This window comes from Rhea americana, unplaced genomic scaffold (assembly GCF_003343005.1).
Source record: "Rhea americana isolate MKP2758 unplaced genomic scaffold, rheAme1 scaffold_294, whole genome shotgun sequence".
Lineage (NCBI taxonomy): Eukaryota > Metazoa > Chordata > Aves > Rheiformes > Rheidae > Rhea > Rhea americana.
The window spans coordinates 237,207-263,142 of NW_028186417.1; the positions used below are offsets into that span (position 1 = coordinate 237,207).

Here is a 25,936-nt window from a genome sequence, read left to right on the forward strand (position 1 = left end):
ACATGGCTAGCTACAGGCCTCCAACTGGACTGTGCGACTGATCACAGTCCTGGTTCATTTTACATGATACTGTTCAAGTGGAACTTTGATCTTCCATGAAATGGATGCCTGCTAAACTTGTTGCCTCTGATTACTGATCATCCTTGTAGCAGAGGCTGGAGGTTTAATAGAACATTTAAGCAGCAGCAGTAAGTGGTTTCTTGTAACACTTGCTTTTCACAAATAGAAATGTGAAACTTTTTGCACTTATGAGTTAAGATTAGAACCTTAGACAGCTGTCTTGGAGTGGTTACTAAATACTTACCACGTTTGAAAGCTTTACCCGTTGTGGCCAAGTTATCAAAATGATGACTAACCAGCCAGTTCATGTGCGAAATATTTTGTATCCTCTTGAGTAAGGGGACAACTAAATGATAATACGTTTCTCATATTTCAAAAAAAAAAAAAAACAACTTTTTTTCTCAGGTGGTTTAGCTGAAGGTATTTGTTAGGTAACTGTCACTATTTTGTAACTTGGACAGAAACWGGCGTATGCCAGTGCGAAGTGTTCTTGACAATTATCTGTTTAAAGAAAAGAACCCTAAACCCCACATCTCTGCTTTCAATACAAACTATCCACTGGTAATGTGGCGTTGAGAAAAAGCCTCTTTGAGAGACTGGTTAGTCTATGACTGTTTTATTGTGGAATTTCTCACATTGACCTTGAACTACGTGGTATGTATCACTGTGATATACAGATGACTCTGCTTCAGCTGGCRTGTAGCTCCCAACCTGCTTGGAAATTCCTGTATTGGTCCGGAGAGTTCTGTGAGAAAGAAGGCAAATACAGAGGTTGACTTGTCTGCTGTGTTTTGGTAACTTCTCCCTATGTGCTGATCTCCAACTCATGAAAGTCCTGTTGGGAAGGTAACTGGGTGATGGTGCTCCTTTACCTAAGCTCTGCCTCTGCATAGCAGTCCAAGGGTAGTGCATACTCCCCAGCAGCTTTAAGATGGCAAGTGCTTATTTGCTTATAAGCTGAGTTTGTATCTAGGAGCTTTTAGCTCTGGAACAAACTTTTACCAGTAGCAGTAACTTATTAACTGCTTTTCTTTTCCTGGCTGTCACACGTGAGTTGGCTTGGAATGATTGATTGCGCTAGGTGAGACCAAAGGTGTACCTAGCCTAGTTTCCTATTCTGGGCAACGAGAAGGCATTAAACAGATCCCAGCCCTTCAAGTACATTCCTGCAGCATGGGGACTTAGTCAAACGTGATGTGTTTCTGTTTGATAGCTCTAGCTACGTTTAGTTTTGATGTACTTGCCCGATTTTGGTTTTAACCTTTGCAAATGTCTGGAATCTGCAGTGTCCTGTGGAAAGGGGTTCCACTGCTTACACACACACAGCAAAGGAAAGAATAGTGCTGTATCTAGGTAGTTTAGAGTAAAATGAGGACTTCAAAGCCTTGCAGCGGTAGAACTCTTTGTAATAACTTGGAAGTTGTCTTTCAGCACATTGAACCTAAATTCCCTGGTTGCTTCCCTGTTTCAGTTTTACTGGCACTATTGAACTATTCTTTCATTGTCTTTAGGGATATCTGGCTGTTCTGCTGATGACTGAAATGGATGTGTGTAACATTACTGTGGGCAAAAACTTTTTGCATCAGTGTTTATGGTACTTAAGACATCAGGATGAGCAGAAGAAAGGTTTAGATCTCATGAGGCCTATTATATGTGGAAAAGATAGTTTGAGTGCCCAGTTATTCAGCAATTTGTATGTTGTTTTCATTGTCAACTTGTAAAATCTTTGTTTTTCCTCCCCTTTCTCTGACCTGGTGTCTCCACCTGATCTGAGCATATAAATATACGAAATTCAGATGGAGYGTGCCTTACTTCATATCCTTGCCTGCATACCTCTAATGGGGTGCGAAAAAAGGTATGTTAATGATGGAAAGTTATTTAGTGCTGCATGGAGTTAATTGCTTCTAATCACTGCTTACATCCATCTGGTTTTATGGTAGACAACAAACCTCTTTGTGATTTACAATATGTCTAATGAGCAAATCCAATGGAGATGTGCTGGCATCTTGCATATTGTGCTCTCGTTACCTAGGGCGCATTTTCATATACGCGTGAACCAAAAATAGTAGTCACCAGGCTGTGGATCAATTTGTTTGGGTCTCTGCTTGGAGATGCACCAGGGAATTACCCCTTTAAATTCCCTTGTAAAATATTGCAAACTGACTGTCCATTGGATTCAAGCTGAAAAGCATGCAGGAAAGGTGCCAAACTATTACTGCAGCCTCATGGTAACTCTGCATAGCCACAGTTAAGAACTCAAATGGCCATTTCACTAGCAATCTCTATTTTCCGTTTCTCAAAGTAGGGCTAATACATAATTTCTAGCTTGAAACTAGACACGTTTAATCTCAGACTGGGAAGACAGTGTAGTTAGAAGGCATGCATTGGTAATCATTATGAAGGAATAAAAGCCTCAAACTCCATTTGAAACTTGAAATAGACCTAATGTTCTTTGATTTAGCTCTGTTTCATTTTGTTTTTTTTTGTATAGCATCCTGCAGCCCTGTCTTCTTCCTCTGGCAAGGGCCAGTGTCAGATCATTTCTTATGGGGAGAGATATGAGGAGAGATGCATGACATATGTCAGTTTTGATAAATAGCCTGCTCAAGGAGATGTTGTTTCTAATGATTGGCTTCTGGTCTGTAACCCCTATAGCATAGCTGGTCGGGACAATTGAGTTACTCCATGCATTGTGCATGGTGTGCATGCAAATGTACACAGACATGTCAACCTGAATTTTGAACAACTCAGATTTTGGGTAAACCTGTGGACTGAAACATGAAGATCAGTGCCCTGGCTACAGCAAGAATTTTGGAAAATGTCAAGGAGACCAAGCTGTGCAAATTATAAAAATAAAAATTATTGATACGTTGTAGRGGGCAACATAACCAGGAGGAACATGAAATACAACTTAGTTCACTGCAGTTAATGCAGTTCTGATTATCTGCATGACACTGGATAATTCATTGTTACTAAGGCTCAAATAGCTACTTGAATCAATTCCCCATTWTAGATAGCAAAACTGCTCCTGCTGCACAGTCAAGATGGTAAAAGGTGTCTTGTTTTGAAAGATTACCTGACCTATTCTTTATAAGGTCAGAGTCCAAATGGTTGTGATTAATGCTATGATAACGATTTTCATGTTTATCTCTATGCGTGGAGCACCCACAGATACAATTGGGGTTTTGTGCATGCTATGCCCAAGTGGCATCCCCTTAGAAAGTACAAAGGCAGCGGCAGTGCTTAGAGCTTGACCGTAAATGATAGCTCATGGTAAACGCAACTGCAAAGAAACAACATACATCATATAGCTATGTTATTCTCTTCAATATGTGATCTCTTCTTTGCTGGGGAGAGTTCATCTGGAGGMCAACTTTTCACCTTTCTTACGTGGAACTGTTTTGGTAGGCATAAGCGTTGTCTTGGCTTTTTCCCCCCYTTTTCTCTGTCTACTGATGTATGTATTTCTTGTTAGGATCTATTTGATTCCCCCTTTATGGTATGTGTGCTATGACAACATATAAAAAGAAAATAAAGTTGTAAACTGATTTAGCTTATGTGCTGTTGGATATAGAAACATTGATCTGGATAATATGATAATAGAAACATTGATCTGGATAATATGATAATTGCACTCCATAGTTTGAAAGCACTGCTGTTTGTTCTGATGGCATCTCCTTGGGGACACCCCATCTTCAAAAACAGAAACTGAGCATATAACTCCTTGCAAATGAGCTTTTCTCTTTTCTATCAGAATAGGCAAGTTTTATGTCAGATAAGAATGTTTTTCTCTTGATGTCTTTATAAGATACCAGTAGTATTTGTGCGAGGTTGCAGCTCCTCTCTTTCAGGACAAACATAAATAATTGCGTAGAGAAGCTATCTGAGGTAGAATCAGAGGTGCATTGTCATCCAGCAGTTCTGGCAGCCCTGCCAAACTGTCTGGTGCGTTGTGATGGATCGGCATCTTTTGATGAATGGCATRTGTCTGGGCACCCTATTAGAGCGTACTGACTTCAGGAAGATTAATTGTTTCAGATTGTGCCAGCATCTTCCAGGACTCAATGTTATAGGTTTGTCTATCCATCTTCCACACATCAACAGTAGCATTGTATGCTCCAGTCAAAAAACATAAGGGTAAATTAAACACTTCCTTACAGATCGATGGAGGCTTTGACTGACTTCTGTGGCTCCTGCTACCAGTCAGTACTACTTGAGTTTCCCCACAGAAGGCAAAGGGGCCCTCAGGAGCGCTAGTCTGAGGCCGAAACTCCTCTGCAAGGCTCCTGTTTGTTTTTCTTTTTTTCTTAAATCTCTGTGCTTCTAACTTTTTGCTTTTCCAACACACACAGCAGGTGGCAGCCTCAAACATTTAAAACTAGGAACGCAGCACTATAGAAATCTGGAGACTGCCTTAGTCATAATATTAAGGAAAAAAGAAGTATAAGACTTAAGTGTTTGCTTTTATGTTGTTGGTCTTCAGTTTTTTTTTTTGTTTTGTTTTTTTTTTTTTTTTTTGAAGCTGCCATCGGGAGAATGAGAAAGTTAGTTTCCACCTTGTTTTAAAATTCCATGACTCCAGGAGCTGATGTGTAGATGAGAACAGATACCATGAAACTCATGAGTAAAACACTGAGGAGTGAAGATGGGCAGACTGAAGGCACTGATAACTCTGTTAGCCTTCCAATATGAAATCTGCAGAGCTGAGAAGTTTACATGTACTGGAATAGGATGAGGAGATGCGGTGGAAACAGATGAAAGGTGGAGAGAGAAAGGGGCAAGAGGATAACAGTGTATTTTATAAGGAAAYAAATGCCAAGGAAGTGAGGGAAGGCTTAAGACAAGGAGCACTGAAAACATTATGTGGATAATAGTTATCTGGTCCCAGACCAGTAGCAACTCATACAAGGCGGAAAGGGATTTGACTGTGACAATCTACTGTATTCCATAACCCCTTCTGGTCCTAGGTATATCTGCAATAATTGACAGCCCTCTGGGGAGCAGGGGGAACCCTGGATAGGTAGCCAGTTGTTTGCTAGCTGTTTGTTCGCATGCACATCCTCCAGTTCTRGGAGACTTTAATTGCTAGAAAGAGGGGAAGTTGGCTGGGAACTCTCCAAGTTATCTGCTGCTTTTTTTGTGACGTGAGCATTTAGAAGTGCAGCTGGGCAGCATGTTGGGTGYTCTGCACTGGAGCAGAGGAGAAGTCGTCTTCTCTTGTTTTATTGTTTTTGGAAAGGTAGTGAATTCGGAGGGAACGTGAAGGAGAGATGGGAAACTACAACAAGGACCAGCAGCTGGTAGAGGTTAGGATAAAGGAAAAGACARGAAAACAAAGCAGGAAGATGAAAACGTACTGGGGGAAAATGAGAGGGAGTTRAAATGGAACATGCACCATCAGATGACTCTAGCTTTGACCATTAAGCTGGGGATTGGATCTTGGCATGATGATTGATTGATCTGGGGTGTTTAGTGACACAGTAACAGTAACAAGGGAAGAAGCCAGAACTCCTAGATCTTCTCTCCTTTTTAATCAATTGCAGGAGAAGCTAAAAGACCCAAAAAGCTGGAGGAAACTAAACATGGAGGCCAGAAAGGTGTTAGTGTAGGCTGAAGCTAGTTTAGTGGAACCTGTCATTCTTGATTAAATATTTGGGAATCCATAGTCTTTCACAGGGACTGAAAAACAGTTGTGGGAGAACTTACAGATGATTTGGGTGGAGGAGCAGAAAAGCTTGTTGTGGGTTTATTATTTATCTTTACATATTCCTTGCTCTTATAACTCTAGCAGTCTTATACAGCTTTTCAATAGATGGAGAGCTGACTGTTAAGGAGGAGTGAAATTCCGTGTAGATTTAAAGGAAGCACAAAGAGGTAGGCTAGACAGGAGATAGTCTGAGGGGGACATGCTTGAGATAAACAATGCTAAGAAGTGGTGCTAGCAATTTCTGGAGAAGAATAGGACCTCCAACCACAGTGATACATCAAAAGCTACAGATAATGCTGCCTGTGTGTGTGGTGTTTCGGTGTGTGTTTGTTTTGTCATGCCTCTCCTGRCCGAGCTCATCCTCCCAGCCAAAATCACTCAATATTAACATCTTTCTTGGGTTGCTGGATTTTTCACAGTTCGTGTGGTGTTGTGTGTGTATGGTGGATTTGTGGGTTTTTTCTTGTTGCCTGTATGTGTGTGTGTGTGGGGTTTTTTTGTTTGTTTGTTTTTTTTCTAACCCTCTTTACTCTCCTCCTTCCTCTCTGCCTGTTGGGTAGCCTGGACCTGGATGTCTGGATTCAATTCACCTGCTTTTGCATGCAGAGCTTTTGGGAGATTGTTGCCTACACTGATGTGATGTCCCTGTCCCATGCTCCTGTTACATGAGTGTTCAGTTGAATAATTGTGTGTGGATGTCACTTGCTGCCAAAGCCCTGTGCATCCAAAGTCATTTGGTGAAGGAGTCTGTTATGATCATGGCTTGCAGTGACAAATTCCCTGTGATGGCAGCAGCTCACAGCAGCAACCTCTCATAATGGCATTCTGCTCTTATTGGCAGGGATCCCTGGGCAGGAGGCAGTGCCCCAAAATAGCAGAGATGATGAGGAGAACAACAATAGCTAGACAACTCTGGCAGAGGAAAGAAAAGGATGGAAGGCATTTAAGTCACTTTTTACTTGGGACTGCTGAATTTCGAAGAACTTGTAAAGCAGACTGAAACTGCTACATCTGCGTGCCTTCGCAGCTAGAAGCAGAGCCAGAAAAATACCTATGTGCTATAGTTCATTTGTAGTGTACTTTTTGTTTTAACGCATCCTTTGCTTATCAGGGCAGAGGGAAACTTTCGGCTGAACAGACTAGGGAGGAGTAATTCATTCATTGGACTTATATTYACTAGTGACTTAGAACTGATTTTACTTCAGTGAGCTTGCTCACTGGCCCAGTGCTCCCATGCAGATCCAAAGAACAACTATATGTGTGTGTATATATATATAAAAAAGGTACATTTCAGATTAATTTTCAGACCAGTCCTTGCCAAGTCTTCATAGTCTAGGTTTCTTGGTTGTGTGGAAATTGGCAAAAGGTGAGGCTGGGTGGGTAGGTCAGAGGAGGTGTCCCCTTCTTTCAGGGGAGCTCTTCAGAAATTGTCTAGCCAGCTCTCAGATGTTTACGGGACTGCTCAGTCAAAATATGTTTTGACAGGGGAAAATGCTACTTAGTTCTGAAATGTCCTTGAGATCCCAGCTATCTCCCGTTTCTCTCTTGAGAGAGAAATATGTGATCAGTTCCTTAACTACTTCCTACATAGATTATTGTTAGGATTAGAAATACGGGACTAGCTCTGTGACTTTCCTTGAGGTTATTTCCTCCATCCTCCTCCCCTTCTCCCCTATGATGTAAAGAATGGATGCTCTGTTAATCTGGTTTATCTAACCCTAAATTAAATACAGCATTACCAGGCTGACTTTTAGGCTCTTCAGTGTTATGTGGCAGCTTCATATTAGAACACTTCATACAACAAGCACTACTGAGAAATGGTGGTTCTTTTATTTATACTTTCTTTTCCCCCATACACTATACAGCTTTAATTTATCATACACTGAGAGCCATAGACATATGAATTACTTGGAAACTGGGATTTTCAGGCAAATATTCTGAGTGTTTGTAAACTCAGCTGGATGAAATTCTGTTTTGGACAACCAAAAATTTCATGTGGAAAAAGTATAGGTAGCCAAGATTTAGTCCTGTAACTTTATCCTTATAAATCTGTATACACTGAAGATGCGTTCATCTACAGCTTGCTCTAGGAAGAACAGCCTGGTAAATGTGTGCCCTGTATTAGACTGAATGCTTGTCCTGTGTCAGAGACCATGCTGGCATAGAAGGGTCCATTCTGTAGGCTCTGTCACTCTCACGGTGAAGTCCTCCATCGTATTCAGGAGGAACTTCCTGTGTTTCAGTTTGTGCCTGTTGTCTCTTGTCCTGTCACTGGGCACCCCTGAAAAGAGTCCGGCCCCATCCCCTTGGTACATCCTTCCCCCCTCCCCCCAAGGTATTTATAGACATTGACAAGATCCCCCCCCCCCTCAGTCTTCTCTTCTCCAGGCTAAGGAGGCCCAGCTCTCGTAGCCGTTCCTCACCGGGCAGGTGCTCCAGCCCTCTGATCATCTTTGCAGCCCTACGCTGGACTCTCCCCCAGTAGCCCCATGTCTCTCTYGTCCTGGGGAGCCCAGAACTGCAGCCGGTACTGGAGATGAGGCGCCTCCCCAGGGCTGAGGAGAGGGGCAGGGTCACCTGCTGGCAACGCTCCTCCTAATGCACCCCGACAGGACACCGTTTGCCGCCTTGGCCACCACGGCGCGTTGCTGTCTTGTGGTCACCTTGTCGTCCAGCAGCGCTCCCAGGTCCTCCTCGGCGGAGCTGCTTTCCGGCAGGTCAGCCGCCCGCCTGTCCTGCTGCCCGGGGTTATTTCTCCCGGGGTGCAGGGCCCTGCACTTGCCTTTGCTGAGCTTCACGACGTTCCTCTGTTCCCAGTTCTTCAGCGGATCCAGGCCCTCGGATGCCTCAGCCGCTGCTCCCAGCTTGGKGTTGTCAGTGAACTTGCTGAGGAGGCGCTCTGTCCCTTCATCCACGTCATTGATGAGTAAGCTGAATGAGACTGGAATAAGTTGAACAAGACTTGGTTGTCTAACACATGTTGCCACAGGTATTCAGGATTACCCTTTCGTGTTGTACAACCGGTGCCTCTTGATTTCACTGAGCCTCAAAAGTGACCTGCAGTATGATGTACAGTAGATCTTGGTTGTGGGGCTAGCTTGATCAGACTCTTCTGGAGGCAGGGTGAGGAGGTGGATGGAGATAATTCTGCCAGGTGAAATGAGGCCTTTTCTGCCTCTTGGATGGAAATAGCACCTGTGTTTAGCATATGCTTGATCTGTTTAGCATATGCTTGACTGGTGAACAGTGCTAGACTGGATTTCACAGAGCAGCCTGCAGACAGTAGTGTGTTCAGCAGCAGGATYGCTGTAGTACAGTGTGATGAGTTAGTCTCTTAAACCTGTGGCCGTGCAAGTGGCATTAGATAAAAATGAAAGACGACCATTTGTTTGCCCTTTGGATACCGCAGTACAAAGGGTCAAAGTTGAGCAGCTCCTGAGCAAATTGCAGACTTGAAGACAATAGAAGCCAGTCCAAAGGACTCATYGGTCTCTGTGAAAAGCAGTCATGCRTGGGCTTATTGAGTTGCTAGCAAGTCAGCATGTCTGCTGCAGAAACTAATACTCCACATGCTAATTTGGCATCTTGACTGCCCCTATGGCAGAATGAACCAAAGGAGGAGAGCTAACTGCTTTCTGGTGACAGGTATATTGTTACAGTATGAACTCCTGCTCTCTTTTCTGTCTTCTCTTCTATGTTATACTTCCTTAACACATTTGTCCTCTCAATTGTTCCCATAGCTCTTCAGGGAACTCTTTGTATTTGTCTCTGGGGGAACTTCAGGCTATTCCTTCACTACAGAAGAATGGAACTTCAGGGAAAAACAGGAGAGTTGAGATCCTGTTTTGATTAGATATTGTGTGTAATTGGTGTAGGGAGGGAAGAGATGTGTTCCTGTGCAAGAGGGGATATCAAAACCTTTTGAAATGTGGGTTATACGGATGCACCTGTGGTACCCCCATAATTTCAGGAAACACCTTTTGGAACTTGATTTTAAAAGAAGGATGAGGACGTAGATCAAACAAATAAGAAATAAGACCATCTTCAGAACTGCATACTTTATTCAGATTGTTTGGAATCTTTCTTTCTAGTTGATCACATAGGACCTCCGTGCTAAGTCTTTGTGCAAACACTTTTACTACTTTTATGCTAAACTAATTAAAGCAGTATAAGCTCCCTGATGCAAACTAAGTTTAGTGGGGGTTAAGTCTGTCTTAGGAGTGTTTTATTGCTGTAAATATTTGAGTATAAAATAATAACTTACTCAGTGGAAATAGTTTAATATGGAAAATACTCTGAAGAGCAGATCCTGGCATACTATAGTAACTAGCGGAGTACTCTCTGCAGAGTTTTATAAGCCAGAAGGTTTTTCACGGAGAATGGGAAATCTGAGCATTAAAAGGCTGGAGGAAGAGTTTACATGCAGACCATAACAATTGTTGGAGACATTACTTTTCTCTTTCTCTCTCCATGATACTTCTCTTCAAGTCAGTGAGAACTGGCTCTGAGTCTGTGGTCTATTTCTGTTTGTGCAGTCAGATCATTTTGGACAGATGCATATTTTTGGTTATTTTGGACAGATGCACGAACATATAAAGCACCGTGAGGCAAATATAAATGCAAGYGTATTTACCAGAAAATACCTAATACCAATGAATTGGCTAGATATGCCAGTCACAGGGTGTTTTATTGCCTGTTTCCTAATTCCTGATTTTAATTGTCTGTTTCTGTATTTGTACTGTTGACATGGTGAGGAGCCCTTGTCTCCAACTCAACCCCCRAACTATGAAGTACTATAGAAAGGACCACCCTATTTGCTGCAGAGCTGATGATCTGGACTGGCTGAGATGAGGAAAACGAGAGTCAATGAACTGTTTGCACCAACATAAGCCTGCATGAGCTTTAGAAAAGCCAACTTGATTCAGTTAAATGACCAGCTGAGTTCCCTTGTTAACCATTTTCTTCAGGCTCATTACCTGATCCCAGTACAATACCTAAAAAAGCTGAAGAATTAATCATTTCATCAGCTATTTTGGGTACCTTTAAAGGATGTTCCATGCACAGCTGCAGAGCAAAGCRGGCGCACTTTTTTGCTAGTTAATTAGAAGTGTAGAAAGTTTTTTTTTTTTTTTTTTCATTGGGTTATTTGCAAGTCCCTTCTCTTCTGTCATTTGCCCTTGGCTGCAGCATAACCATAAAACATTTACTGCAAAGCCATGAAGAATCCATATGTCCATTTGATCTGTCAGGCCACCAAGAAGCCAGAGCTTGTGGGGTAGCATAAGGATATCTGAAGGTGACACATGCTGTCATTTGATGAACAGAGATGCAGAAGGGGATTCTGGCAGCCACTGCCTTGGCCTTGACARCTTGTGATGGTGACCAGGTGGGGTGTGTTATCTTAATAGTCTGGAGCTCTTGTGAATTATTTGCTGATAGATGTAAACAGCTGTTATTCTTGGTAATGGAAAGCAATTAGAAACATCTGTACTCCTGGCGATGAGTAATGCCTCCCATCTTCACTGCTCCCAAGTGCCAATTGGAAATAACTACATCATCAGGATGGGGCTGGCAATTCTGCACTGCATTATGGACTGATGATTAGTACTGAGCTGTGAAGAACAAGAGGTGAAGTGCAAGAGAATAGAATAGAATGAGGCTATACCTGTGCTTGCTTGCTTTTTGTTTCCTTTCTGGGGGAAAAAGGAGAGGGAGTTGATGTTTTAGCAGTACAGGGAGAAGCTGAGACCAAGGTCCTTGATAATTTCTTGTCAATTCTCAAATAATTCAATATTTGGGAGGACTGAACTGTTGAAGCTTCTGTATCTGTAGTTCTTGATAAAGCCACGATGAAATGTTCTAATGTGGTACAGTCCCCTTCTAGCTCGCTTTTGTGGAACTTCTATCAGTGATGCCTCAGCAAAGTGCATATGCCATAGACTTGCCTGTTGCTGAGGTGAGAAGGCTGGATTGGAGACACTTGAGCACAGGAAATGCCAAGAGAATCAAAAGAACTCAGGATCCAGCAGTTTCTTGTCAGCCTTCTCAGAGATGCCTGCTTCTGAGAAGACCCTAGCAATCAACAGTTCTCACTTTCCTCGGGATTTGGTGCTGGGGTCTGATCTATACTAAGAACTTGGCATGAAAGCTGGATGTTAGTTGCTTCCTTTTGGCCTTCTGTTCTGGACTGGATCCTGTCTGATCTGCATCAGGATCGCTGAGTGGATTCTTGGCTGGTTGTGCTGGGACCTTATCTTGAAAAAATAGTTTACTGGAGGGTAGTYTCTCCATCATACAAAAACTTTTTATTGAAATAATGTGAAGCTTCACTCCTTGAAAGGAACTTTGCAAAACAAAACCAACATTAAGATGAACATGACAGCAACTGCAGAGAATGGGGACTAAAACTTAATGATTACATCTCACATAAGTCAGGAGGGAATGCTTATAAAAAGTGAGAAATATGGCAAATACTAAGTCATGTGTTCCAATTCTGGAACTTCCAAGATTTAGGAACTTCCTGAGGTAGCAGCTTTGTATAAATATTTGTGGCTAATAATCCTTCACCTCCGAGTCCTCCATCAATTTATCTGATTTCTCCTTTGAAGCCATTTTTGGTTTTGCTTTTAGGATGTACTGTGGCAATGAGTCCCTGCAATGGAATTGTGTTGCATGCAAATACCCTCTTTTGGTTTTAAACCTGCTGCCTTGAAAAGARTCAGTTGGTACTGTTGCCAATTGGTGGTATTTTTGCAAGGTTTTTTTGTGTGGATTTACTTTGCTTTTAACGTATGCATTTGTTAGAGATGTCATTGACTGCTTAGCAATTCTTTAGCAAGAAAAGAGAGAGGAAGTCTCTTCAGGTTTTTTGGAAGGTACTTGGTTTATGTTAGTAGATTATAAAATTGTTTTCTCCTAGTATCTRAGTATAACACAGAGTGTGTTAATACTGATGGATGCTTCCAGTGATTTCAGACTGTTTTTCTTTTGAGTGCTGTTCAAATTCAGTAAGCACTACTGAGCTTTCAGATCATGTGTTTGCAGATTCATCTACTATTTGAAGCAAAAGCAGAGCTGATAGCGTTAAGTATCAATGTTGAATAAATAGTAATGATATTAAGAGGATGGATACTGTAAAAATAAATGTGTACTGGGGGAAAAGCCTTTTCAGTAAAGCAGAAAGAAAACACGATTTTATCTCTTTAATTTGCCTTATTTAAATCGAGATATAAATAAGCAATTAAAGAAGTACCAATTGAATAAGAATGTAATATATTTGTTCCTTTGCATTTCTTCCCTTCTGTGTATGGCTAGCTAGCGGCTCCCCTGTGTGTGCTGTTCTTTATGGTAGAATGTTGCTTGTAACACGATTTTTCTACTGGAACCTCTAACAGGTAGCCATTTGCCATTTAGGACTGCAAATGCTGAGTGATGTGCTGAGACCCACACAAGCAGGTGAGGTTTGCTGTTGAGGGCTGAGCTTTCTGTGGCATTCCTGCTCCACCGTGACAGGTTGGCAGAAGTTACTGTGATGGATAGACAAACCTCAGCCAGCTTTGGCTGTGATAGTTCTCTGTCAGCTCCAATAGCCACTTCATGATGCTTCATTCATGGACTGCAGAAGAAGCATTGGTTACAGYGGGAGCCTGTGACTTGTTCTCGGGCAACTGCTGGTAAGTTAAATGGGGGATATRGAATGAATTTCATGAAAATCATCTGCTGTGGTTTTTGAAAGGTGCTGCTTGGTTATGTTGGAGCTTGTAATGACGGCTGGAGTCCTCAAAACTAGTTTAGAGCRGTTGCTACAACCCATACTCCTTCAGTGGCAGTGAACAGTGCCTTGGGTCAGCATTTGGCTTTGCAGGATCTTCCCCCGAGGAAATACAAAGGTTGTTAATTAAAGTAGGAACCACCTCGTTCAGGATAGTTCTGCTGTCTTCTCCTTTCAATCTCTAGGAGAGTCTTGGAAGGCATGTGCAGTGACAGGATGTGATGGTCCTCAGCTGTCAGATGTAGTGGCCAGGTCACTTGGTTCGCTCATAGGAAAAATGTTTATCGAGGCACTTGACTAACTTTCTTTTTTCTTTTTTTTTCTTTAGTAAGAAAATTCATTCTTTCTTTCTTTTGTGTAAAGGGGAAGTGAATACCTGTTTACTTTTCATTTTCCATAATGMTACCATAGCTGTGCATTTGTTGTTACCTGGTCTGAAATATTTGGAGGAGGAGACAACTTGATTTTTCTCTGTAACCTTAGTGTTTAACTGCTTGGTTCCTTCAGAATTAGGGGCTGATTTAGCTTCATGTGACTAGTTTCAGACATGAGAATGCACGGGCATTGTAACTTGTTGGTTTTGTACTGAGACGTACTACCTTTAGTAATCCCTGTTCTCAAGGGAATGGTAGAGATGCTTGCTCTAGGTGCTAAATATCCTGCAATACTTTGATTGCAGTTGAAGACTAAAAGATTACTTTTGAGTTGGAATAAAAATAAATGGAATGTCTTAGCAAGATGAACTGCTTTWAAATCAACTATAAATAGCATAAATAATAATCCTCTTAACTCACCTTTCATTAGGATAAGAAATGCAGCACTCAATTAAGTGATCAAATTTGAAGCTTGAATTAAAGATTTTACACTAGTTAAAATCACATGACATGATTTCTGCCCAGCAACTACTGCAAAAAACTAACTCAAGTGAATTCCAGTGGACCTSAAAAATACATACGTTTTGTCTTAAGCATTGACAGTGTATTGCTGCTATTCATAAGTGGGGAAATGCCTTAGGAACAGCTCTTTGATCAGCTGTTTTTTGTAAAGCTGACATCAGAAGCAAGATGGTACACAAAGTTAGAAAGTACTTACAATTTGTGTGTGTGTAATAATAATTTGATTGAAGGAGACTTGTCAGAACATACCAGGCAATATTAAATTGAAGTTTTGCCTTGCTTGTTTTAATGCAGTTTGAAAAACATACTTTCAGTGTTTATTCATGGTGGTAATTGCAGAATGTCCTTTGAGCTTAAATGTGTCCAAAGTGTATCTTTTCAAAACCTGCTCATGTTTCCCCATGGCTTGTTATTCCAACCAGAGTGACAACCTTGTTTAAATTAAAGCTTGTTTGTGGGTTCAACTACAGATGAATTTGCTTTTCTGACCCTGCCTTTAGATATATTTGCTGTGTTTATTCTAGATAGTGTTAGTAGAAGTGTGTATCTGTCACTTGAACGTTACCATATATAAATGCTCATTGACACTTACAGTGCTGTGTAAGAGCAATGATTAGCATAGATGTAAACGGATGAAATAATACCATGTCCTGAAGTCCTTTTTGAGATCTTTCATGCATTCTGGTATAGGTGTTTGGGCAGTAACTGATGACATCTTTCCCTACAAACCTACGAAGTACCAGTGATTTTATTTACAGTAGTGATTGTATTGGTTTTATGGAGTATTTTGTATTTTGGGTTTTGTTGTTTAGCTSTTTCTAACTTAAATCCTCTAGGCCAAATTCTGTCGTCAACTTAAATTTCTGTGATTGAGCAGACAATGAAAATGGGAGTCTAAGCACAAGCTCTGGGTTTCAGAATGCGTACTTAAATTACAGGAGCTTTAGGGGTATTTTATACAGCTTTGGGACACCTCAGTGGTGAAGACATTGTGAAGGGGTTGACCTAGCTGCTCCCAAATTTGCTGCTAAGATGTATTGGAAATGAGGCTTTAAAAGCATGTTTGTTTCCACTGGAATTGAGTTCCACGAGCGTGGACTTGAGGGTGTGAATAGACGGTGACTAAGTAATTTGTTTTACTTGAGGGGAAAAACATGCATGAGGGAGGCTTTCCAAAGCTAACAAAAGGATTTGGATGGCTGGCTGTGGATGAAATCAGTGGGAAACAAGAATCTCAATCCTTCCAAGATTCCTAGGTTTAGTGTTTGATGTTGTGGGAGAAGTGATGTGAGCGTATGGATGGGTGGATGATCTTTGCTTTGTTTTTCATCTGGTGTGCCTCTTGTATTATGCAGAAAATAGGTGGTCATAGCATTGTAAATAGTGTATTGAGCCCATAGATGTAGTAATGAGAACCAATTTTAAACTGATAACTTCTTATTAAGCTAATACTAGTTAAGTTTCTTATACAGGGAAGCTTTTTTTTAGCTATTCAGTGACCAATGAGGTGTGTTGTTGTAGCAAATTGGGGCTGAAGTATTCTAGGCTGGCTTTATTTCTTGCCGTAAATTACAGCAGTTTCATAACTGCTTAATGCAGCTCTTGAATCACAAAATGTCACACTTGACTTTCTCAGTTTAGATTGAATGAGTGACATTAAACCCCCAAAAGGGGGGAAGTTAACTTGGTGTAAAATCCTTAGCTTTCACTTTCGTGTCTACTTTTGCTTTGCAATTTTTCAGCTACTTGAGATGGAGTGGAGGTAAGCTCAACAGGGCCCSAGCATTTATATTGTTAGAAGGCTGTAACCCTTGCATGGAGTAACATTTTCTTTAATCAGAAGTATCACTAGCAAGACTCTTYTGAGATATGAGACTGGAAAAAAGGAATGTGACAGTTGCAATGAGGAAGAGTGGCAGACTTCAGTCTGTGATGAGATGTTTTTTTTCTTTACTTTGATTTCTACTGTTTATAGTATCTCTAATCACTTAAATAGCAGATAAGAAAACATTTTATTTTAAAACATGTATCTGTAATTAGTTGATAATTCATGATGACGCCTCTCCTTCTCTTAGCAATATATACTTAGTATGATGTATCCCTCTGCCTCTTGGGTCTTTTTTAGTCAAAGGCCAACTATTTTTCCAATAATGTACGTGAAGAAATCACATAGCTTTATATCCTTCTTTCAACTTTAAGTGCAACTGTAAATCAGTCCTGAGACATAATTAGACTTTAAAACTTCTTGCTTTTTTTTCCTTGCGTCTGGATTTGAGAAACTCAAACTCATATTTCTCAGCTTTTAGCCAAACCCTGGAGAGCTAGAAATATTTGGTGGTAAAAATAAAATGCAAGTGTAGAATTTGCTTATAGTCGTATGACTCCAGGAAGTGGAGCCCTAGGGAAAAAGGGAGGAAGCAGACCAAACATGAGACTCCTGATGAGATCAACCCTTGTGTCTACTGTAAAACATGCACTRGTATGCTGAAATTAGTAGATCTACCTACCTCAATTGATGGTGTGACACTGATGSGCTGCTGTATTGACCATTGTGGTTAATGGTTTTATATTGCTGTAAGACTGGGGAAAGTCTGTGGTGATTCAAGCTTGTGCATATCATATTTTATTTTTGATTGTTTCACTTTCAGCATGACAGGTATGTTGCACTATGATCAAATTTCTGCACAATTTTAAAGAATAACTGTAGTAAATTTCCTAGCTTGAACATCTCTGAGTAAGTAACAAGCTGTTCTTAGAGCAGGATGAGCCTGATTACAATTCTTAAACTGTAGTTTAGAAGTTCAGAGGAGTCTTAGTATGCATGACAGTCTTCCAGACAGGCAGCAGAGGAGTGCAGTATGCTGTTTTCCCCTCTTTTTGACATAGGAGTTATTTCTTGCAGGCTTCCCCACACCCAGATAGGAAGGGAAAAGGAAGTAATTAGTACATATGGCCAAAAATATGAAATACTACTCTGTGCAGGGGCGTTTCATGCTTAACTGCTTTCATGAGGAGACTAGGAGAGACCAGAAGATTGATTAATCTTTTGCAAGAAAGAAAAATAAAAGCCTTAAGCAAGGGCAGCAGCACTTCCTGGCTTTATATGAGAGAGCAGTGGTGCTTATATACATGATTTGGGCAAAATGTGGAGGTAGTAACTGGATTTTCACACTAACTTTGTTGAGGAGGGGGAATAACTGAAGGAACACATGTATAGATGGTATCAGAGCTCATGTCAATGAGGATATGCAACTGTTTTGGCACTACCAGCTACAACATTGACGAGTATGGCAGTTGCTTTCTTATATGTGCCACACTTCCTTCTCTTGAGGTTGCTGGTGATGTTATGGAAGAAAAACAAGGATTTTTTTTTCCTTAAAAAAAAAAAAAAAAAAAAACAGGTTGCATCTTTCAGTACATGGCTACATTTCTGTTTTGGGGGAAGGGCTAAGGAAGATGCTAAGTTGTATTTTCAGAGAGCTGAGAATTGAAAAACAAAGTTCTGCTGAACACAGCATCTGGGAGGCAAYATTAAGGGCAATTCCAGGGCTGAAGTTCATTGCTGCGTATGATTTTGTTCAGGTTTCTGCAGAGGGAAACTGCGATCTGAGTTTTTCCTCAGCTTTTTTAGAGTGGAGGAGGAGAAGTCATTTCTGCCTTCTGTCTTTGCACGTACTGGGATAGAATTCCCTTGACTGCTACAATGTAAGCTGACTATACAGGAGTATTCCGGATTGACTTGAAATGTGTGAAAGGTGTTTGCTTGTCTTTGTGGCATATTGGATCGTTTGTAAAGAACAGATGCATATTTTGACTGTTCTCCTCTGGTGCCTTGGAGGTAGGTGGGTGTGTTGCTCTTCTACACACTGTGTTCCCAAGCATTCTGTTGATTCCAGTGGGATCTAGCAAAATTGGACCGTTTGGAACTTTACCTTAAATTCTCCATGACATATTAATAGAAGGGGAAGAAGTGGAACCAAGTCTTTGTATAAGTATCTTAGAGCAAGAAAGTTAATATGATGTCAGTGCATAATGATATATGTTAATAACAGAAAGCTTCTGAGTGGCCAGATACAGCAAGGTGTTTCTGCAGAAAAGAAAGAAGTCTCCTTCTTCCATCTACTCGCCTGGCTGTTAGCTGGCTTAAAGGGAAGTTGAAATGTGGCAGGGAAGTTTGGGAGAAGAGAAGAATTTTATCGCATTGGTTTGGCTATTCCAAATGCCTGGCTTTGATCAGCACCAGTGTACCTGCTGCTAGATGTGGGATTACAGTGGGCTGTGATTGTGTGTTTTTTTTTTTCTTTGATTTTACAGATGTCATAAAAGGCATTTCTTCAAACCTATTCATTCCTCCAACACTACTTTTCCAGATGGGAATTACAGAGCAAGATTCAATGAAATCTGCTTCCCTGTTACTTAACAGAAAAGAATRTTACAGTAACCTTTCTTTTCTAATCCTTTCATTCCAGGTTTGATTTACCTGCTCTACTTTGATCAGAAATCTCTGTAGCTTTACAGGATTATATATTTTTCATGTCCGGTTCCTGAATGAATTTAGTATATCAAATGTTCTATGATTATTATATTTCGAAAGCTAGGATTAACCTGTGATTCTTGATTAAAAAGATACTGTATGGAGATTGATGGGTGTTTACATTCTTTTCTAGTTCTCTCTATTCTTTCCTGGACGGAAGCAAAGATGAAGCAATTTTTCAGGCAGTATGTTAACAGCAGAGAAGTCCGGTAATACCAAGAACAGACAAAGGATTGTTAATATTGATTCACAGTGTATARTTTACCTTCAGAGGGACAGCTGAGATACTTAAACGCTTCTGAATTTCCTTTTAAACTAGCTGAATGGTTGACAGTAACCAGCCATTTGTTCACTGTGTCCATGAATATCAGAAGGTAACAGTGTCATATCCATGTCTCTGACTTGACATATGACACTGTTGAGGATGGSATCAGCTTCCTCTGGTCTTAGTGACTCTTCTGTGTAATTGGAAGCCCCCGATTAAGCCCCAAACTGAAGTCAGGCTCAGCGAGTAATACTAAAATGCTGTTTTTTTTTTTTGCAAACCATTTTTTTTCTCCACTGTGGTGTGGTGTTCAAGAAATCTAATCCCTAGACCACATGTGAAGATATTGTCTTGTGGAGCAGTGTTACATACTGCAGAAAGTTTCTGTTGGTGTTGAGATACAGTAGTGCCTGCCTTCTATGGCAGGGTGATTCAGGATGTGACTTGGAACGCATCTGGTTAGAAGTAGCGCTTCCGGAAAATAAGGTGGACTGCAATCCGATTTCATGTGTGTTATTTAAAAATGCCTGTGTGTGTGTGTGTGTATATATATCTGTATAGAAATCATTGTGTTGTCTTTTTTCCTTCTCTACTTCTCTCCACACCCCTGCCTCTGAGCAGGGGGGAGAAGAAAAAGGGTACATCTATTTATTTTAAGGCCAGTGCAGCCATTTTGGAGAAATGATAGCGTTTAGAGGACATGGGCCATAGGAAGGCTGGCTTTTGGTTCCTGCTCACTTACCCTTTTAGACCAAGGAAGAAAAACTATAATTATTCAGAGACGACTTTGTTTTCTTTTTGTGTGTAAACAGAATGAAGTGCAGTTGAACCTTCAAGATCAAGACACTGTACTTTGCAGGAATTTCCTGTACTTGCTTTTGAATCTCAGGCAGGTAATCTGCAGAGCTGCGAGGAACCGAGGACCCTGCCCTGAGCACGTTGATTTTTTTTTTTTTTTTTTTGCACGTTTAGCACGGAAGGCAGGAGGTCATGATTTGATGGAAGTCTGTGACAAACGCTAACTGATTTCACTAGTGCTAGCGCATTCTGAATGCAGGGAAATGTAGTTTGCACAGCAGTAAGAAAAGTTGCTACACCTGGTGATCAATCTGTTGAGAAATGGGTGTGATGAGTAGCTTCCTAGATATAGTATTTTTTTTGTCTCAATACTGTCATCAGGATATTATTACCAACCACAGATAGAGCAGCRTTTTGATAGAGTCTAAAGTTAAAGAGAATAGGAAGGCTCTCTACTTCTGGGGGTAGGGGGGGAAAGACCCCATTAAATATTTGAGGAGAGAATGAGGATTAAGGGTCTATTGCATCAAATATCACAACACAGAGCTGCAGCCTTGACTGAGTGGCAGCATAACACACGAAGTAAGTCCAGAAATTCCAAATGGCAATGATCAAGTAGTTTAACTCTTTCTTGCTTGGGAAGTAGCTATCAGGATTATATAGGAAAGATTATTAAAGCTGAGGAGTCTCCAGGTTGTTAAATAGGAAGATTAGACAGGAACAGTGGGAAAGCTACTTAGTACTCAAGTCTTTGCCCTGGAAGCCAATAGAAGATCTCTTAACTAAATGTATTGGGAATGAACAAGCCTGAAATCGTAAGAAAGGATTGCATAAGGAGGGAAGAGGACAGCTGGAACCCAAAGGAGCTTTTAGCTACTTCTGCTTACAATTGATGAGAAGTTAACAGGAAGTTAAAAGGAAGTTAAAAGCTAGAAGAGACAGCTAGGAATGCACTGTCATTCCGACTGCTTTTGTRATTGAGACTATGTGGCATACTAAGACTCCATGACAGAAGGCCCTAGTGGTTAGGAGAAAAGACGCAGAAGAGACCTGTAAGGTAACCAAACTTGTGCTATTCTTGTAGCCATAGATAGCAAATTGTGCAGCATATACAACATCTACAACAGCGCATCATAGACTTAGCATGAGAAATGGTCATTTGTTGACTACTTCCCTCTTTATTTTGTAGAATCCCTGCCCAGAGCTAACGAGACTAGGGAGAGGTCTGTAGAGTGAGCTAGGATCTTTGCAAACACAAAGTGTTTGCTTAGTGTGAGCTAAGACTTAGGTTGAGGTGAGAGAAAGGTATGAAAAGGATATAGTTACTGCTTTAGGCTGGGGACTTAATAGAATGATTGAGTAGTTTGCCTAATATTGCATGAAAAGTCTTAAACAGAATTAAKCCTGTATCTGTGTTTGTCTGAAACTATCAAAATTTTGTCCTTCCTTTATTTAAAGATATGTGCACACATACATATTTACAAGCTGCTCTGTGACACTTATTGAAGTAGCTGGCTACTTATCCCGAAATGTGTTCAGCCATATTCATACTCCATTTTCTTTTCTACTTAGCAATGAGTTTCTGTTCACAAGGATGTGTGGGAATGACTGTTCTTCGTGCCCGTAAACAGTGACTTTTCTCCTCAAGTGAGTGTTTACTTACAGATTGTCATACGTTTCAAAAAAAAAAAAAAAAGCAGAGGTGTAGCAGTTTCCATCTTATTTATAATATTTTAGAATATTTATTTTGATTAAATATTTATATTTTAATATTTTGTAATGTTATATTTATAATACTATTTATTTAGGAGAAACTGGAGTACTGGGTAAAAGATTTCCAGGTTGGTTGTGATTTTTACTCTCTCTGTGACTTGGACTGAAGCAGAGGTACTAAAACACAGGGGTTCCCTTCAGTGAGGCTGAGAAATTCTATATGGTACTAAATCCTTGSAGATTAGTACAGTTCACTTCTGCACACAGTTGTGAAGAGGCTTGAGTATGTCACTTTAAAACTTCAGTAAGCACCACTGAGTTGGACAACATACGTGGTTTTCACTAGTGTTTGTGAGGTGTGACTGTGGCTCCTCCACTTGTATTTGACCATCATTGCTGCCTGGATGGCTTATTCTCAGGGCCTTTAGCTCTCTTTGCAGTGGTTATTGTGTTCACCAGTTCATGGCGATAGCTGGCAGACTCGATCACAGAAAGGAATCTAGTTTTGTAGGATATGGTGCGTATGTGCTGAAAAAGCTCTTAGCTGAGTAGGAAATCATGCATTTCTCAGCTGTCATAGAAGGGGGACAAGCATTAGGTTTTTGTCCCACACCATGGACAAGATGTATCARGACACTCATTTACCTATGATTCTTGTGCTTTTTGCAATCCGTTTCCAGAACTGTATGAAGGGAAGGTCTGTATTTTCTCCTTGAACTTTCTSTCTTTCTGAGGAATTTGAAAAAAAGGTAAACTTCCCAACTTGGTTGTAAGAAGAGTTCATGTGACCCAGAAAAGTCTGTATTCTGCTCCACCAGGCAGTGTACCATCTGTCCCCGGGGCATGGTCTCAGGCTTCATGCCAGTACTTGATTTGCTTGCTTGCTGCAGGATGTACTCGGTCCCTTTGGCTTTGGCTGTCACCAAGGATGTAATTCAGGTCCCAGTCACAGCTGATAAACAGTGTGATGGGCCAGTGAGAAGAAGGGCAAGCAGAGAAGCCAGGAGAGATTTCTGCTGTGCATTTCCTTTAGTAATTTTTTAGCAAGCCGTTAAAAGGAACGGGAACACAGAGAGGTTTTCATACTGCAAAAAAACTGATGGAAAAATCCATCATTTCCCACCATTATACAGCTTTTTACTTGTAGACTCCAGGTAATAGGGATCAGTAGTCATACTGGAAGGAATCCTATTTTTCTTTTTGCATTTCACAGCTTGCTTTTTAGTTTAAAGATGTGTTTTTAACTTGTTGTTTTAAAATCACCTTTGCACATGTGGTGATAGCAGGGCTGTAAAATCAGTATCTTGAAAATTTTCTTTATTCTTAACACTCTTGTAGCCATCAAGTAGTATATAACGTTATATTGAATTATATGATAATCCTGTTTGTTATTGCTGGTAGGAGATAGCAATGGCAAACTAGTTGTTTTAAGGGAAAAATGAAAGGGGGAGGGAAATCCTGAATGGACAACTGCAAAATGACAGAAAGCAAAAGATGTGAGCTGGAGAAGGCAGCATCATTTTTTTTGGAGTCATGTTGGTATAGATCCATTTTTAAATGTCAATATTAAAAACAGCTAATGCTAACTGCCTGTTATAGAGTAATAAAGCATTAATGTCATGCTGCTTAATAAATACCAATATTGGTTGCAATGAGTTTCAAGGATAAATAGGAAATAGGATGAAAAAGGATTTTATTTTTCACTTATAACCTGGTTGCCTTTCAGTCTTCTTGAGTGTAATCGTCTCTTCATAAAAACTGGTCGCACTTATTTGGTTAGATCTCCCTATTTRTTCTTTGTATATTACTTCCTTAAATGACCATCTGTAATTGCAGGAAAAATAAACCCAAGCCCTTTACAGTAAACCTGTGATTATTTGCCATGTTTTTTATCTGGAACCAATTTTCTGTAACTTAYTAGGGACAGGATGAATCTGAGTAGTAGTTATAGTCCATGTGAGAATGCCTTTTATTATCTTGGTCTCCTGTGGATTTTTATACGTGTAGATTGATCATAATGCATTTGTCATTGTATGCCTTCCATAAGACTTTAACACTTGCTGTTCGCCTTTATCTGTACCGATACGATTGCCGTGGCACAGGAGAAGTGCGTTAGCTAGTTCAAAATAACATGCTGACTTTTTAGATTTGCAATTTTCTCTGCACAGAACTTGGCACAGGAGTTTCCATTGTTCCTTCAAATGCTCCTTACCTTTCCTTTTCACTGCTGAAAATCTTCTGTCCTYTAGTCATCTTTCTTATGTTCCTTACTCAGTTCTCTAGATTTGACTAATCTGCACAGGTATACATGCACAGATTGTCTTCTCACCCCCTTTTCTAAATCATGACTAATGACTGTAAATAACTCTGGTTTTACTGTCTTGGGGCACCTTCTTGTTAATCTTCTGCCATTATATTAATTGACCATTTAATCCTAATCTCTCCCTCATGCCAACCCCTCCCCTCCATCTCTCTGTCTAACTCATGGCCAAAATGTTTCTTGTGTTCACAACTGCTTTATTTTCTGGAAGGTCTTATGGAGAAACTGGAGGCTTTTGGAAAGTCAGGATAAGATGTCATCACATGCCTCTTTATCTTCTGTTTTGATCAAGTGCCATGGTCAGCATGATTCTCCACACTCCACTCTGGCTTTACTGGTGATTCATTGCGGTGCAGTGACTGGTACTGGTGCTCATACTAACTCATTTTAGCGATGTGCTGGCTCTACCAGAGTGGAGGAGTRGATTGAGGAGGGGGAAGAACTTGAGGTGAGATGTGTATGTTTGGGGCAGAGGRAGAAGTGGAACAGGGAAAGGGCTGGTAGCCCTTTCTTCAACTGGCATGTGCAAMATCGGTCAGCATGTTGCACCATCATCTCAGAAACAAAAGCAAGAGTTGGAATTGATTTATGGCATTCCTGACACTAATGAAATAAAGAAATTTACACTTTAAGATTATGTCTGAGTGGATCAGACTACTTCTTGTCATTCTTTCTCCACTTTGGTATCAGGCAGGTTTTAAAAAAGAAGAAAAGTTCTGCCCATTCTCTTCATCTTACAGTAGCTATATATTTTGAAAACTGAATAGTATGTTGGGTTTTTTTTTTTTCTCCTCTCTCTCTCAGTGCTAATATAATGGTTCATTTTAAAGGCTGGGATTGCAAGCTATCAGCATGAGTAAATATACATCTTTTTGGCACTTCTGTTTTCCCTCTGGAAATCTTGTTTTAATGGTCAAGTGCTAAGGAATTCTGAGAGCTTCTGTTATTGTTGCCCTTATGAAAGGGGCTGTGCTATCTAAGTTGCATATTTTGTTACTTATCAAGAGATATACTATCTTGATAATATCAAGAGATACTACGTGAAGCTGGGGGATAGCATGGATGTTACAATCCATTTCTTATTCAACAGAGTATTAGTGATTTAATGTATCTATTCCAGAGTAATTCTTCATTCCTGATAGTTGTCCARTGTTGGGACTCTTATTTATGAAAATAATGCTTTGCTCTTCTTTGGAACAGGTAAGTCCCGTGTGACAGAACTGTTCATCTTTTTAATGCTCCTCATGTTATCTTCTGTGTCCTGTTTATTAAGGCCATTAGTTGTTGAAGCAGGTATAGCCTCTGTACGTTATTTGATACTGTGATTTCAGTACGGAAGTTTCAGCCAAACCTGTCGTTTTCAGTTGCTGTGTGCAGAGGAACTTTCAAGCTCTGGAACGCTAAGAGCTGAAACTTCTGGAATTGAAGAGAAAATTGCCACAGGGTTACGGAATTATATAACATTTTCCCCAAAGTTTAAGATTTTTTGGATCTCTGCCCTCATTCCTCCCCAACAAGCTAGTAACAAGAGTTGTGGATACTTGCGTTTCTGATGCTGAGGGCTGTAGTGCCCAGATGCCAAAACGGGGCTCGGGACCTATGTTTTGGTGACCCTGTATTCACAGCCACAAACAGAATATTATTTTTCATTGAACTGTGATAGTTTATTGCAGACCAAAAGGGCAGGATGGAGTTAATCCCAAAGCACGAGGCTTGCCTGGATCATCTTTCTTCACACCACTGCCTCCTGGTGAGCAACCTTCCATTTCTCCGTTGATTGTAGACAGTTCTTGGACAAGGCGGATGGAATGTTATGTTAATGTTGTCTTGGGTGTTTGCTGAGATTTTTCTTTCTTTTTTTTTTCCCTAAAT

At 40.5% G+C, this 25,936-nt stretch overlaps 1 long non-coding RNA gene across 3 annotated transcripts in view; it reads left to right on the forward strand.

Moving 5' to 3' along the window:
• Positions 1-750: 750 nt before the first annotated feature.
• LOC146593455 (uncharacterized) overlaps positions 751-25,936 on the forward strand; it is a 331,583-nt gene continuing 306,397 nt past the window's right edge. For all 3 annotated transcript variants that reach the window (XR_014896374.1, XR_014896375.1, XR_014896373.1), the window contains exon 1: positions 751-906. This is a non-coding gene — a long non-coding RNA (uncharacterized LOC146593455). The remainder of the gene's footprint in view (positions 907-25,936) is intronic.